Source organism: Ahaetulla prasina, chromosome 12, assembly GCF_028640845.1.
Source record: "Ahaetulla prasina isolate Xishuangbanna chromosome 12, ASM2864084v1, whole genome shotgun sequence".
Classification (NCBI taxonomy): domain Eukaryota; kingdom Metazoa; phylum Chordata; class Lepidosauria; order Squamata; family Colubridae; genus Ahaetulla; species Ahaetulla prasina.
Window position 1 is genome coordinate 14259715 of NC_080550.1, and position 12522 is coordinate 14272236.

A 12522-nucleotide genomic window follows, 5' to 3' on the forward strand; every position below is an offset into this window, starting at 1 on the left:
ACACTTGGCCAATAAAAAATTCTATTCTATTCTATTCTATTCTAATTTATTTATTTATTTATTTATTTATTTGATTTTTATACCGCCCTTCTCCCGAAGGACTCAGGGCGGTGTACAGGCAAAATAAAAACAGACAAGACAATATACAGTATAAAATGCCAGATTAAAAAACTTATTATAATTAGCCTAAAAATTTAAAATGTATAGAAAACTAAAACCCCATTTAAAATTAATAATAAAAATTATAAACTCAATAAAATTTAAGCCAGCCCCGCGCGAATGAAAAGATGTGTCTTCAGTTTGCGGCGAAAGGTCCGAAGGTCAGGTATTTGGCGTAAACCCGGGGGAAGTTCGTTCCAGAGTGTGGGAGCCCCCACAGAGAAGGACCTTCCCCTGGGGGCCGCCAGCCGACAATTGGACCAAGGTTTGTGAGATAACTGAGGAATTTGTGTTGGGAGGCATTTGTTTTACTTTGAGTTGAACGACGCTGAGAATGAAGTAATTCCCAGCTGTTCGAATAAAGTTTGTTTTTCCACAGACTGAGTTTATTACTACCTACTTGGGCCTGGGTCACAACAGCTTGTCGATCGAAAGGTCGGCAGTTCAGCAGTTCGAATCCCTGGTGCTGCCGTGTAACGGGGTGAGCTCCCGTTACTTGTCCCAGCTTCTGCCAATCTAGCAGTTCGAAAGCACGTAAAAAATGCAAGGAGAAAAATAGGGACCACCTTTGGTGGGAAGGGAACAGCGTTCCGTGCGCCTTTGGCGTTTAGTCATGCCAGCCACATGACCACAGAGACGTCTTTGGACAGGGCTGGCTCTTCGGCTTTGAAACGGAGATGAGCACCGCCCCCTAGAGTCAGGAACGACTAGCACATATGTGCGAGGAGAACCGTTACCTTTTACATAACACTGTGAAAGTACACCTGCTGAATTTACTAGCCGAATTTTGGAAATTCATTATAAACATCTCCAGCCAAGTGGCAATCACATCCAGCTATTTCAACAAAAGGGTTTTTTTCCCCCAGAAAGATTGCTCGATCAGTAAGAAACATACACAGCTTTCTGATCTCTACAGAAACCTTGAGATGGAAGCACCCGATCTTGGGGAAGAACAATTGCTTTGCGGACAGAAAGGTTCAGGCAGGCCCAAATATGACTAATAAAAAAGGCTCTGATTTGAAACTCTGGACAATGTCCGGCAATCAGATTAGGAACACTGAACTGAGATGGATTGCTGGTTTGCCTCAAGGTAAAATCTTTTGTACTTCAAAAATAATAATAATAATAATAAAACATTTGCATGAATTTATCCAATTTGCACACACCAAATCCATAGGCAAAAAGGGAATTAAGACATGCGCTCATATTCACCCCCCCTTTTTTAAAAAAAAAGTAGAATAATATTAATGAAAAGTGCCACACCAATGGATATTTTGAAACAAAGCATTCAGGAAGAGTGCAGTGCACAATCATTGGAAGACGCGGACAGCAAAACCCGTTCAACTGTCCTCTCTCCAAATTTCCAAACTGACCAGGAAATGGGTCCAAACAAACTGAATTGAGATTAGGAATATGAGAAACTGAGGCTGGGTTTGCCCATCCTCATTTCTTTTCTTGAAATCTTTTTGTTTAGTTTAGCCATTTCTACACAAAGGTCTACCCCTTGCAGACTAAACACCCACTTCCAGCCAGCTTTAAAAGTGATTAAAGGTAAAGGTAAAGGTTCCCCTTGCACATACGTGCTAGTTGTTGCCGACTCTAGGGGGCGGTACTCATCTCCGTTTCAAAGCCGAAGAGCCAGTGCTGTCCGAAGACGTCTCCGTGGTCATGTGGCCAGCATGACTCAACGCCAAAGGTGCATGGAACGCTGTTACCTTCCCACCAAAGGTGGTCCCTATTTTTTCTACTTGCATTTTTACGTGCTTTCGAAACTGCTAGGTCGGCAGAAGCTGGGACAAGTAACGGGAGCTCAGCCCGTTACACGGCAGCACTAGGGACTCGAACCGCTGAGCTGCCAACCTTTCGATTGACAAGCTCAACGTCCTAGCCCCTGAGCCACCACGTCCCTTAAAAGTGATTACACCGCACTAATTTGATCCCAAGGTTTGGCATTCTGAATCTTGATTGACTTGCCTTTGATTTGGCCAGAATTTGGTCAGGAAGTCAGCACTCCCAAACAATAACCTTTCTCACCCTTCGCCCCAAGATAAAACCCTACTCATTTTAGGCCAAGTTAGTTAGTTTTTGCCTTCTGGTTTCTGTTTTACTGGAATCCAAACACCAGGGAGGGATTCACATGTAAATATTTCCCCAGTCTTTCTTCTGCTGACAGTCAGACTTCAAACTAAGCAGACGGCTAGAGCGTCCTTCTTACAGAAACTCCATGCTGAGAAATGGGACAGCAAGAGAAACTTCAAACCTTCCATGTTCTTAAAAGACGCTGATTTTTTTTTGCAAGGGGGGGGGGAGACCAGAAGCCATACACACCCAGATTTTCTTGATGTACAAGCATCTGCACCTATATTAACAGTCTGGTTTGGTTCTGCAACCCAACAAGACAGACACAGACTTCACAATGTAAGCCGCCCTGAGTCTTCGGAGAAGGGTGGGATATAAATGTAAATAAATAAAAAAAAGAGGATAATTAGAACTGGAGAAAAAGCAATGGCTACCAACCTGCCTTCCATTGAGGACCCGCATACTGCATGAGTCAAAAAGAAGGCTGTGAAAATATTTACAGACCCCTCACATCCTGGACATAAACTGGTTCAACTCCTACCTTCAAAACGACGCTATAGAGCACTGCACACCAGAACAACTAGACACAAGAACAGTTTTTTTCCCAAATGCCATCACTCTGCTAAACAAATAATTCCCTCAACACTGTCAAACTAGTTACTAAATCTTCTCATTGTTCCCATCATCCATCTCCTTCCACTTATGACTGTATGACTGTAACTTTGTTGCTTGTATCCTTACGATTTATATTGATATTGATTGTTTCCTGATTGCTTATTTGTACCCTATGACTATCATTGTGTTGTACCTTATGATTCTTGATGAATGTGTTGTTGTTAGTTGTGAAGTCGTGTCCAACCCATCGCAACCCCATGGACAGCGTTCCTCCAGGCCTTCCTATCCTCTACCATCCTCTGGAGTCCATTTAAGCTCACGCCAACTGCTTCGGTGACTCCATCCAGCCACCTCGTTCTCTGTCGTCCCATTTTTCTTTTGCCCTCAATCTTTCCCAGCATTAGGCTCTTCTCCAGGGAGTCCTTCCTTCTCATTAGGTGGCCAAAGTATTTCAGTTTCATCTTCAGGTTCTGGCCTTCTAAAGAGCAGTCTTGAAGAGACTGCTCTAAAGAGCAGAAATGAAAGTATCTTTTATGTACACTCAGAGCTTATGCACCAAGACAAATTCCTTGTGTGTCCAATCACACTCGTCCAATAAAAAAATATGTTCTGTTGTTCTATTCTATTCTATTCTATTCTATTCTATTCTATTCTATTCTATTCTATTCTATTCTATTCTATTCTATTCTGGAATTGAGCTGCCCCCCCTCCCATTGTCTGGAGGGAGAGGCATGGGAGAAAATGAGACTGGAGGGTACTTGGCTCCATTGTTCAGATAATGGTTGCATGATCCCACTCCAGATTCCTGCCTCCTCAACTTCAGCCCTTACTTTCCCATCCAATAAAGTGAAAGCAAAGAGAGTGAAATCCGGGTTGGTTCCCGGCTGCATTGTCTTCCATGCTAGGGATGGAGAAGAAAGGCGAGAGTGGAAAGACACCCCCCCCCCACCCCTCCCCGCCACCACCATCCCCCATCCGCCTCCATTCACCTCTGCATACATACGTGCGATGGGCTCTCCTCCGCGATCCCGAAGTTTCCCCCCCTGCTGCGGACTTCCTCGGGGCGACGAGACGGCTTTCCCCGCAGGACCGCCGGAGGCATCTTGAGTCCAGCAGACTTTGCCCGGAGTGGGTTATCTTTTTCCCCAACCCCCGCTCTCCTCCTCTTCCCTCCCCTCCAGATGTTTCCAGGGAGAGGACCGCAAGCCAATTAACCGGAACCGCTGCAGGCTACACAGCACACGCGGGGAGGGAAGTGGGAGGGGGGGGAGGACGGGGGAGAGCAAGGGAGGGGGGGAGAACGCGCGCTCCTGCACGCCCACCCTCCGGATCCCCTCGTGCAGTCGCGCCCCTCCTCTCCACTTTCCAGCGAGACAATGGCTCACCCCGCCCTAAGGACTTCTCCGCTTTTGTGGCTACGGCGGGCGGTGTGTGTGTGTGCAGAGCTTAAAAGCTCTCCGAGCCTCCACACCCTTGTTCCCCCCCTCCCCTCCCAGGCCCGGTGGGACAAAAGATGCTTTCGCTTCTCTTTAAAAAGCACGACTTGGGGAAGAAAGTCCTGAGGGCGCCCCTTTGGGAAGCCAAGCCCTTGACTCACTCCAACAGCAGGAGCGATCGGGGAGGGTGGGAAGCCCTTGTCCTTCCCCAGGAGGGGCTACATCCTAACCCCCTCCTCCCCGCCTGTCCTCTCTCCTGCCGGGGAGTCGCCTTCCAGCGCCCCAATCAGGGAGTGGCAGCCGGAGGAGGGGGGGAGAGAGAAAGGCAGGAAGGGGAGGGGAGAGAAAGGCAGGGAGGGGAGGGGAAGCAGCTACCCGGTGAGCCCGCCCTCGCCCACCTCCTCCTCCTCCTCCTCCTTTTACCGGAGCGCATCCAGCAAGAGGCCTGCCTCTCCATGCGGGAGCAGCGGAGAACAGGGCGACGATGGCGCATCAGGCTCCTTCCTCCAAGCAATAACTTCTCCAAGCAGAGCGAGCGGGCGGCCGCAAAAGATGCTCCTGGGACGGCCAGCCGGGATGCAGCGGCGGGAAACGCGGAGAGCCAACCGGGCGGGCAATGGGAGGAGTGCTGGGGGGGGGGGGGTTGCCGGTTGCGTCCCAGGCAAACCCAGTCCCGCGCTGCCCCCCTCCTCCCCAGCCCGCTTTGCCGAGGCTGGAGGAACAAAAGGAAGCCCCGCATCGCTTCCCCTTCCCCTTTTGGCTTGGGTTGGCATGGCATCTCAAGCTAGGCTGCTGCCCCGGCTGTCTTGGTTCTTCATGCGTGAATTGGATCCCGAGCACGGGTGGGCTCGGGTTTAGGGCCGCGTGGGAATCTTTTTTTGGGTGGGTGGGTGGGTGGTGGAAATGGACTGGAGGATGGGAAGGGTTGCTTTTCTTTGCATTATTTTAGGTCCCGTTCAATTCAGGTACTGAATCAGGGGTGAAATCCAGCAGGTTCTGAAAAGGTTCTGAAGAACCGGTAGCGGACAATTTTGAGCAGTTTGGAGAACCGGTAGTGGAAATTTTGGATAGTTTGGAGAACCAGCAAATACCACCTCTGGCTGGTCCCAGAGTGGGGTGGGAATGGAGATTTTGCAATACCCTTCCACTGGAGTGGGGTGGGAATGGAGATTTTGCAATACCCTTCCACTGGAGTGGGGTGGGAATGGAGATTTTGTAGAATCCTTCCCTTGCCACAGCCACCAAGCCATGCCCACAGAACCAGTAGTTAAAAAAAATTGGATTTCACCACTGGTACTGACTATTACTCTCCTGAAGGGAGAGGAAGATCCACCTGGATCTGATGGGAAATGCCCAGCTGCCCTGTGGATTGGACACCCGAGATGATGTCCGTGTCACTGTGTAGACCTTGCTCAGAAGCGTAGTCCTGGTCATAATAATACACCTGTAGTTAACCCTGGTTACTCCTAACCAGGGGTGGGTTCTACTTACCTTTACTACCGGTTCGCATCATGACCCCTGCCCCGCGCCCTTCCATGCATGCGCAGATAACTTTTGATGACGTTCGGGTTAGTGGGCAGAGCCTCCCACCAGTTTTACTACAGAACTGGTCCGAACCAGGGTGGGGGCCAGCCACCAATGCTCCTAACCAAACATAGCATTTGGTGCTAGTCTATCAGGCCGATTTTTCATTCACTGTCTTAAATGCATTGTATGAGCCCAGTTACGGCCCTCCCTTATTGAATAAGCCCCTTTGTTCGGTTTTCCAGTTTCAGGAGGAGACCTATTAAACCAATCCCCCATGGATTATTCATGAGATCCATTCATTCATTATTCATTTCAATTCGTCAAGCTTCATTTCAATATATATATATATATATATATATATATTTATTTATTTTTGCCTGCAGAGTCCCTCAAACCAGGATCGGTGAGATTGTGTCTCAACCATTGTTAATCAGTAAATATTGTTTGTTTCCTGATTGCTTATTTGTAGCCTATGACTATCATTAAGTCTTGTATCATTAAGTGTTAAATTTGTACCCTATGACTATCATTGAGTGTTGTAAATGTTGTACCTTGATGAAGGTATCTTTTCTTTTATGTACAGTGAGAGCATATGCCCCAAGACAAATTCCTTGTGTGTCCAATCACACTTGGCCAAATACTATTCTATTCTATTCTATTCTATTCTATTCTATTCTATTCTATTCTATTCTATTCTATTCTATTCTATTCTATTATTTTAAACTACAGCTTTAGGGAATCGTATACATACCAGCTTAGTGACAGATGAACCTGGTTAGGGGGAAAAAAAGAGTTTTAAAGAGTTAAAAGTTCTGATAGCGGAACACGAAAATCAGGTGTTAATAGGAAACTGTGTCAGTTGCTACAAGTAGAACTATTGAGTCTTGTGATACCTTAAAATAGGAGCGGGGAAAGAACCTGATTCTACAGGGGATAATAGATTCACGAGGCAGAACTTTGTCTATTGTAGAGAAGGATCGTAGACACGGATTGTCTCCAAAGATTGGAGGAGGATTGTGGGGGAGGGAGGGGGACACATAAAGTCTTTCAGTACTTGAGGAGATGTCACAGAGAAAAGAGAATTGATTTCTTCTCCAGAGCCCCTGAGGGCCGGACAAAAAGTAATGAGTGGAAGCTTGTTAAAGAGAGTTCCAACCTAGAAGTAAGGAACAGTTTCTGATAAGGAGAACAATCAATGGAATAGCTTGGCTTCTGGAGTGTGGGTGCTCCCATCACTGGAGGTTTTCAAAAATAGACAACCGCTTGAAACCTCCCAAATCCTTATGATTCTATCTCCTTTCTTGCTTTCTTGTCTTGTTTCTCTCTCTCATCTCCTTCCCACTTCTTGCAAAGTTTCTGCTGGGAAGGCACCAGATCATCCTTGGCAGATGTTTGAATTGATCTCATCCGAAGCACTTTGGGGATTAGCTGAAGAGCCATAAGCTGCCCATCTTTTCCACAAAGAGCAACTGATTTATTGCAGCTGCGTAATACTTAATGGGATAGAGCCATCTAGCATGCAGTTATCTTGCTGTTGGTAGACGCATCTCCCAAGATTGCTTGTTTTCATCCAATACTTCGACAGTTCCAAACCCATGTGTGATCAACGGACAAGATGGACCTCGTCTTCTTATATGTAAACCAGGGGTCTCCAACCTTGACAACTTTAAGACTTGTGGACTTCAACATCCTTCAGCTTTGCTGGCTGAGGAATTCGAATTCTGGGAGTTGAAGTCCACAAGTCTTAAAAGTTGTCAAGGGTGGAGACCCCTGATGTAAAGCATGAGCTGTGAATCGAAATAAACTTGGGTTTATCTTGCTGGAGATCACCCTAAACTCTTATTAACCTGAAATTCTAAGCACATTTTTAAAGCAGGAATGTCTCCTACTAGGGCCTGGCCTTTCACTTTCACCATAAATCCCCAAGTTCATTTTTTTTTCTTCAGCAAGAAATGTAGATATTGTTTGTTTGCAATTCAAAGAAATCAATTTAGCCATTCTCAGCAAGTCCCACCGGCTTCGTGGTGATGACTTCCAGCTGCATTCCCTTTTTTCCTTCTAACTTGTAACTCTTTTGGTTTTGATCCTTTCCTCCAGCAAGTTGCATTTGTTTATAGACCAAAACATGCAATCGTTTCAGAAACAAGAAGTGTTGTAAAATGGGGGTTTATAACAAATGATTAGGTTCCATAAAGCTTCCAAGTTTAAGTCTCCATCTACATCAGTGGTTCTCAACCTTTATAGTGCTGCGACCCCTTTAATACAATTCCCCACGATGTGGCGACCCCAACTATAAAATTATTTTCGTTTTGAATTTATCGCGCCTGAAGCCGTATTGGCTAGCGATCTGAACTGCTTGCGATTGCCTTGAGGACGGAGGCATTAAAGCGGAGACTTCTCCCCTATTAAGTTTATCGCGCCTGAAGCCAGATTAGGCTAGCGATTAGGAGTGATTGCCGTTGGCTTGAGAGGGAGACATCAGAGCAAAGATTTCTCTTTTTTAATTCATCGCGCCTGAAGCCGAATTCGGCTAGTGATTTGAAGAGCCTGCAGCTGGCTTGTGGAGTCAACCATTGGAGCGCAATTCTTCAACTTGCAAGTGTACTTCCTATATTTCCAATGGTCTTAGGCGACCCCTGGCAAATCGTCATTCGAACCCCAACGGGGTCGCGACCCACAGGTTGAGAAGCTGATCTACATGTTCTATAGGTGTAGTGCTGTTTTCAAACGATTTCGTTTTGTTTTAAAAAAAACAAAAACTCCTGAAAGTAGAAAAACTATCACATGGGGAAGAATTATTCTACTTCAGTTTGTAATTTTCACTAATATCTCCCAGGGGGCAAAACTCCTGCTTTCCTCCAACTTTTCCCCACCCAGATGCCGGAATGCAGAAAAAATTCCTCTTAAGCGTTCTGTGGTCAATCACTTAATTCAGGGGTGTCCAACTCAATTCCATTGAGGGCCGCGTCAGGGCTGTGGTTGACCTCAGTGTGTGTGTGTGTGTGTGTGACTGGGTGTGTGTACCCAACTGGGTGTGTGTGACTAGCTTGACACCAGTGGTGGAATTCAATTTTTTTACTACCGGTTCTGTGGGCATGGCTTGGTGGACGTGGTGTGGCTTGGTGGCCGTGGCTTGGTGGACGTGGCAGGGGAAGGATACTGCAAAATCCCCATTCCCTCCCCACTCCTAGGGGAAGGATACTGCAAAATCTCCATTCCCACCTCACTCCGGGGTCAGCCAGAGGTGGTATTTGCAGGTTCTCCAAACTACTCAAAATTTCCGCTACCAATTCTCCAGAACTTGTCAGAACCTGCTGAATAGCACCCCTGCTATTCACTGGGTGTGGCCGAATGGGTGGGAATGGCCAAGCTGGTGGGCGTGGCCAGCTTGACGCCACTCCCCAAACTGCTGGCATGTTTCCTCTTTGCATTGGGTAGACTGGGCCAAAGCCACGCTGGCCCAATGTTTCCTCTTTGCATTAGGTAGACTGTGCCGAAGCAATCCACACCGGCCCCTTACATTTTCCAGGTTGGCCCTCTGCCAGCAGCCTGCGGAGCTGGTAGCGGAGTCGGACAGCGATGAGGCTTAGGAAGAACATGGGCCAGTCCTCCAGGCTGGGGAAGGCCCGGATGAGGGCTCTGCTTCGGAGGCAGAGATGAGGCCAGGGCCATCTGGGAGCGATGCGCGGACTCCGAAGCCTCCAGAGGCAGAGGAATAGGAGGAGCCTGTCCCTAATGCACGTGTGAGAAGAGCTGCCAGAAGGCAAGAGCGGCCCAAGCAAAGAGGATGACTTGGGAGTAGGGCCAAGAGATGATTGTCCGTTCCCATAAGGCTTAAAAGACCAGCAACGGCTCTTGGGCTCTTTGTCGGAAAACAACATTGATAGACTTGTTTCTTATCTTGCTGCATTTATTTCTTGTTGGCGTCTTCTGCTTCTGAACTTTTGCCAAGAAAAGCCTTTGGTATTTTGCCTAATTAGACCAAGGTTGGTGATAAGACTGAAGGATTGTGTTACGAAGAATTTGTTTTGAATTAGTTTGGACTACGCTGAGAATGAGTTTAATTCTCAGCTGTTCTAATAAAGTCTGTCAGTTTTCAAACTGATTGCATTTAATAATACCTACTTGGGCCTGGGTCACAACACTCCCGGACATCATAGTGGCTGCCCTGCACATATGCAGAAGCACCGCGAGCAAAGCAAGCAAGCGCACTCCCCGTTCCAAACCGGTAGCGAAGGTAAGAGGAACCCACTACTGACCTGATTGTACTCCACCTGTACATCAAGATTCAGAAAGAGCTGTGCATGAAATCATATAACACCGATTCAGCAGCTCTTCCTAAATGAAAGCCCTCAGAGGATGCCTGGCTGCAGCTGCAGCTGTCTAAAAAATCTACAGAGGCTGTGAAAGACTGAAACGTGGAAGCCAACACATCTGGATTGGTGGAACAATAGAACGCTTTCTATTCAAACTATGGAAAAGGAAGAAGCAGGCAGGCGTTGAAGGCAGTTCCTTTCCTCACATCATTTCTGGAGCTGAGCACCATCTGGCGTTCAGTTTCATTATGCTGCAAAAATGGTGACGGCTCTGAAGGCTCACATTAAAAGGCCATTTTTGATGGATTACTCAGGGAATTGATGATGTTGAACTTTATGATTTATGTTCAAGTAACGGAGCAGGGGAGGATTAAGTAGAACAAGTGATGCTCAAAAGTGTTTTTTTTTTAAAAAAAAAAAATAAGCTGCTTTTTAGCATGGGGCTCTAGAAAAGTGGATATCTGAACAAAAAAGGACAAGGTGTTACAAAACAAGGCGGTCATGTTTATAGGTAGGTAGGTAGAGATATAAAAATATTTATAAATGGAAACATTTAAGTATTCAATTCTAGGCGTTATTATGGTCAATGACCATGAATATGATCAATCCCATCTTGAAGATGAAGAAACAAAGATGATTAGGGGATACGAAGGGGGAACCGGATATGAAGAACGGTTGCAGGAACTGGGTGTGTTGAGTTTAATGAAAAGAAGGACTAGGGGAAACATGATAACAGTCTTCCAATATCTCAAAGGCTGCTACAAAGAAGAGGGAGTCAAGCACTGCTGATTTTTTTTAAATTTGAATTTATATCCCGCCCTTCTCCGAAGACTCAGGGAGGCTTACACTGTGTAAAGCAACAGTCTTCATCCATTTGTATATTATATACAAAGTCAACTTTATTGCCCCCAACAATCTGGGTCCTCATTTTACCTACCTTATAAAGGATGGAAGGCTTAGTCAACCTTGGGCCTGGTGAGACTTGAACTTGCAATAATTGCAAGCAGCTGTGTTAATAACAGACAGACTTAATCTGCTGAGCCACCAGAGGCCCTTCATCGGAAATACCAGTTCATCTGAACCAGTAGCTTTTTTTTTTTACTACTGGTTCGCCTGAACCGGTATTTTTTATTACTACCGGTTCAGGCGAACCAGTCTGAACCGGTAGCATTTTACCCCCTATCCTGAACTAAGGAATATTGGTTGGTGGAGAACAGATGGTCCAGACTCTGCTAGCCTTTTGTAAGGCCCTAAAGACCACCTGACTCTGGTCCCAGGTTGTGGGTCCTGAATGTATGCAGGGACCTGTTTCAGGATTAATTTAGCAGTTTAGCAATTATGATGCGTGATGTATTTTTGGCTGCTCTGTATTTTAATTTTGTTTTATATTGTTGCAATTGTTTTCATTCTGTTCACTGGCCCAGCGTCACTTGTTGAGATTGGTGGTCATACAAATGGAATAAATAAATCAGACAAGAAAATAAATTCCTGGCTTGCCTCCCTTTCTATTGCAATTTTTGCAAGAGTTGGCTCTCAGATCAATATTCTTTGAAAGAACTGTGGTGCAAATAAACTAGAACTGCAGACTCTTATTTTTTTTAACAAATCAAACTTCCTCGCCAGTGCGCAAGAAAGCTGTGGGAAAAAGAAAGTCTCACTCCTAATGTACACCCGGATATTGGTCCTAATTTGAAACTTGCTAGAATTAAATCGCTTTCATCTTAACCTTTCTAAAGAGAATTGGGAGAGATTTGTGCTTCAAGAGAGAGAGAAAAAAATCACTTTCAATTCAGACAGCTATCAAAAGTCTGGGACTTTCATTGTGTTGCAGAAAAAAGGAGATTAGCAAATTGCCTGTTCTTGCTTGCATCTAATGTCAGCTTTTCTACTCTCTCTCTCTCCCCCTCCCTTCCTCTTCCACTCTTTCCCTCTCCTCCCTCCTTCTATCTCCTCACTTCTCCCTCTCTCTCTCTCCCTTCCCTCTTCCTCTCCCCCTTATTCCCTCCCTCTCCCCCTTCCCCTCTCCCTCTCCCTCTCCCTCCCCCTCCCTATTCCTCTCCCTCCCCCTCTCCTCCTCCCTCCCCCCTCTCTCCAATTCCCTTTCTCTTCTTCTCTCCCTCCCTCTCTCTCTGTGTTTAAATTTTGTCTTGCATTTTTAGAAGGAAGATGACTTTCAGCATTCCCTGAAACTAGGTCAAGTCACCTAATGATTATTTTAGAGGGTGTTCCAAGTGAAGATTAATCTGCCACTTCTTATCTGATCTGCCTTATCTAAGATGCCAGATGTCAACAATTATTGCATAAGAAAACAAATGTTCTCTCAAGTCAACCTTGATTTGGGACTGTTTAGTTGCTGCAATGTGGATGTGCCTTCGTCTAGGACATTTTTC

At 46.0% G+C, this 12522-nt stretch overlaps 1 protein-coding gene across 3 annotated transcripts in view; it reads right to left on the reverse strand.

Moving 5' to 3' along the window:
• The window catches only part of BEAN1 (brain expressed associated with NEDD4 1), a 48688-nt gene extending 43568 nt beyond the window's left edge, over positions 1-5120 (reverse strand). The window contains exon 1 of one of the 3 annotated variants that reach the window (XM_058154880.1): positions 4713-5120. The gene's annotated coding sequence lies outside the window, so the exon portion shown is untranslated. Of the gene's footprint in view, positions 1-3842; positions 4625-4712 lie in introns of those variants that run through there. The other 2 variants (XM_058154878.1, XM_058154879.1) reach the window with 2 other exon arrangements.
• Positions 5121-12522: the final 7402 nt, after the last annotated feature.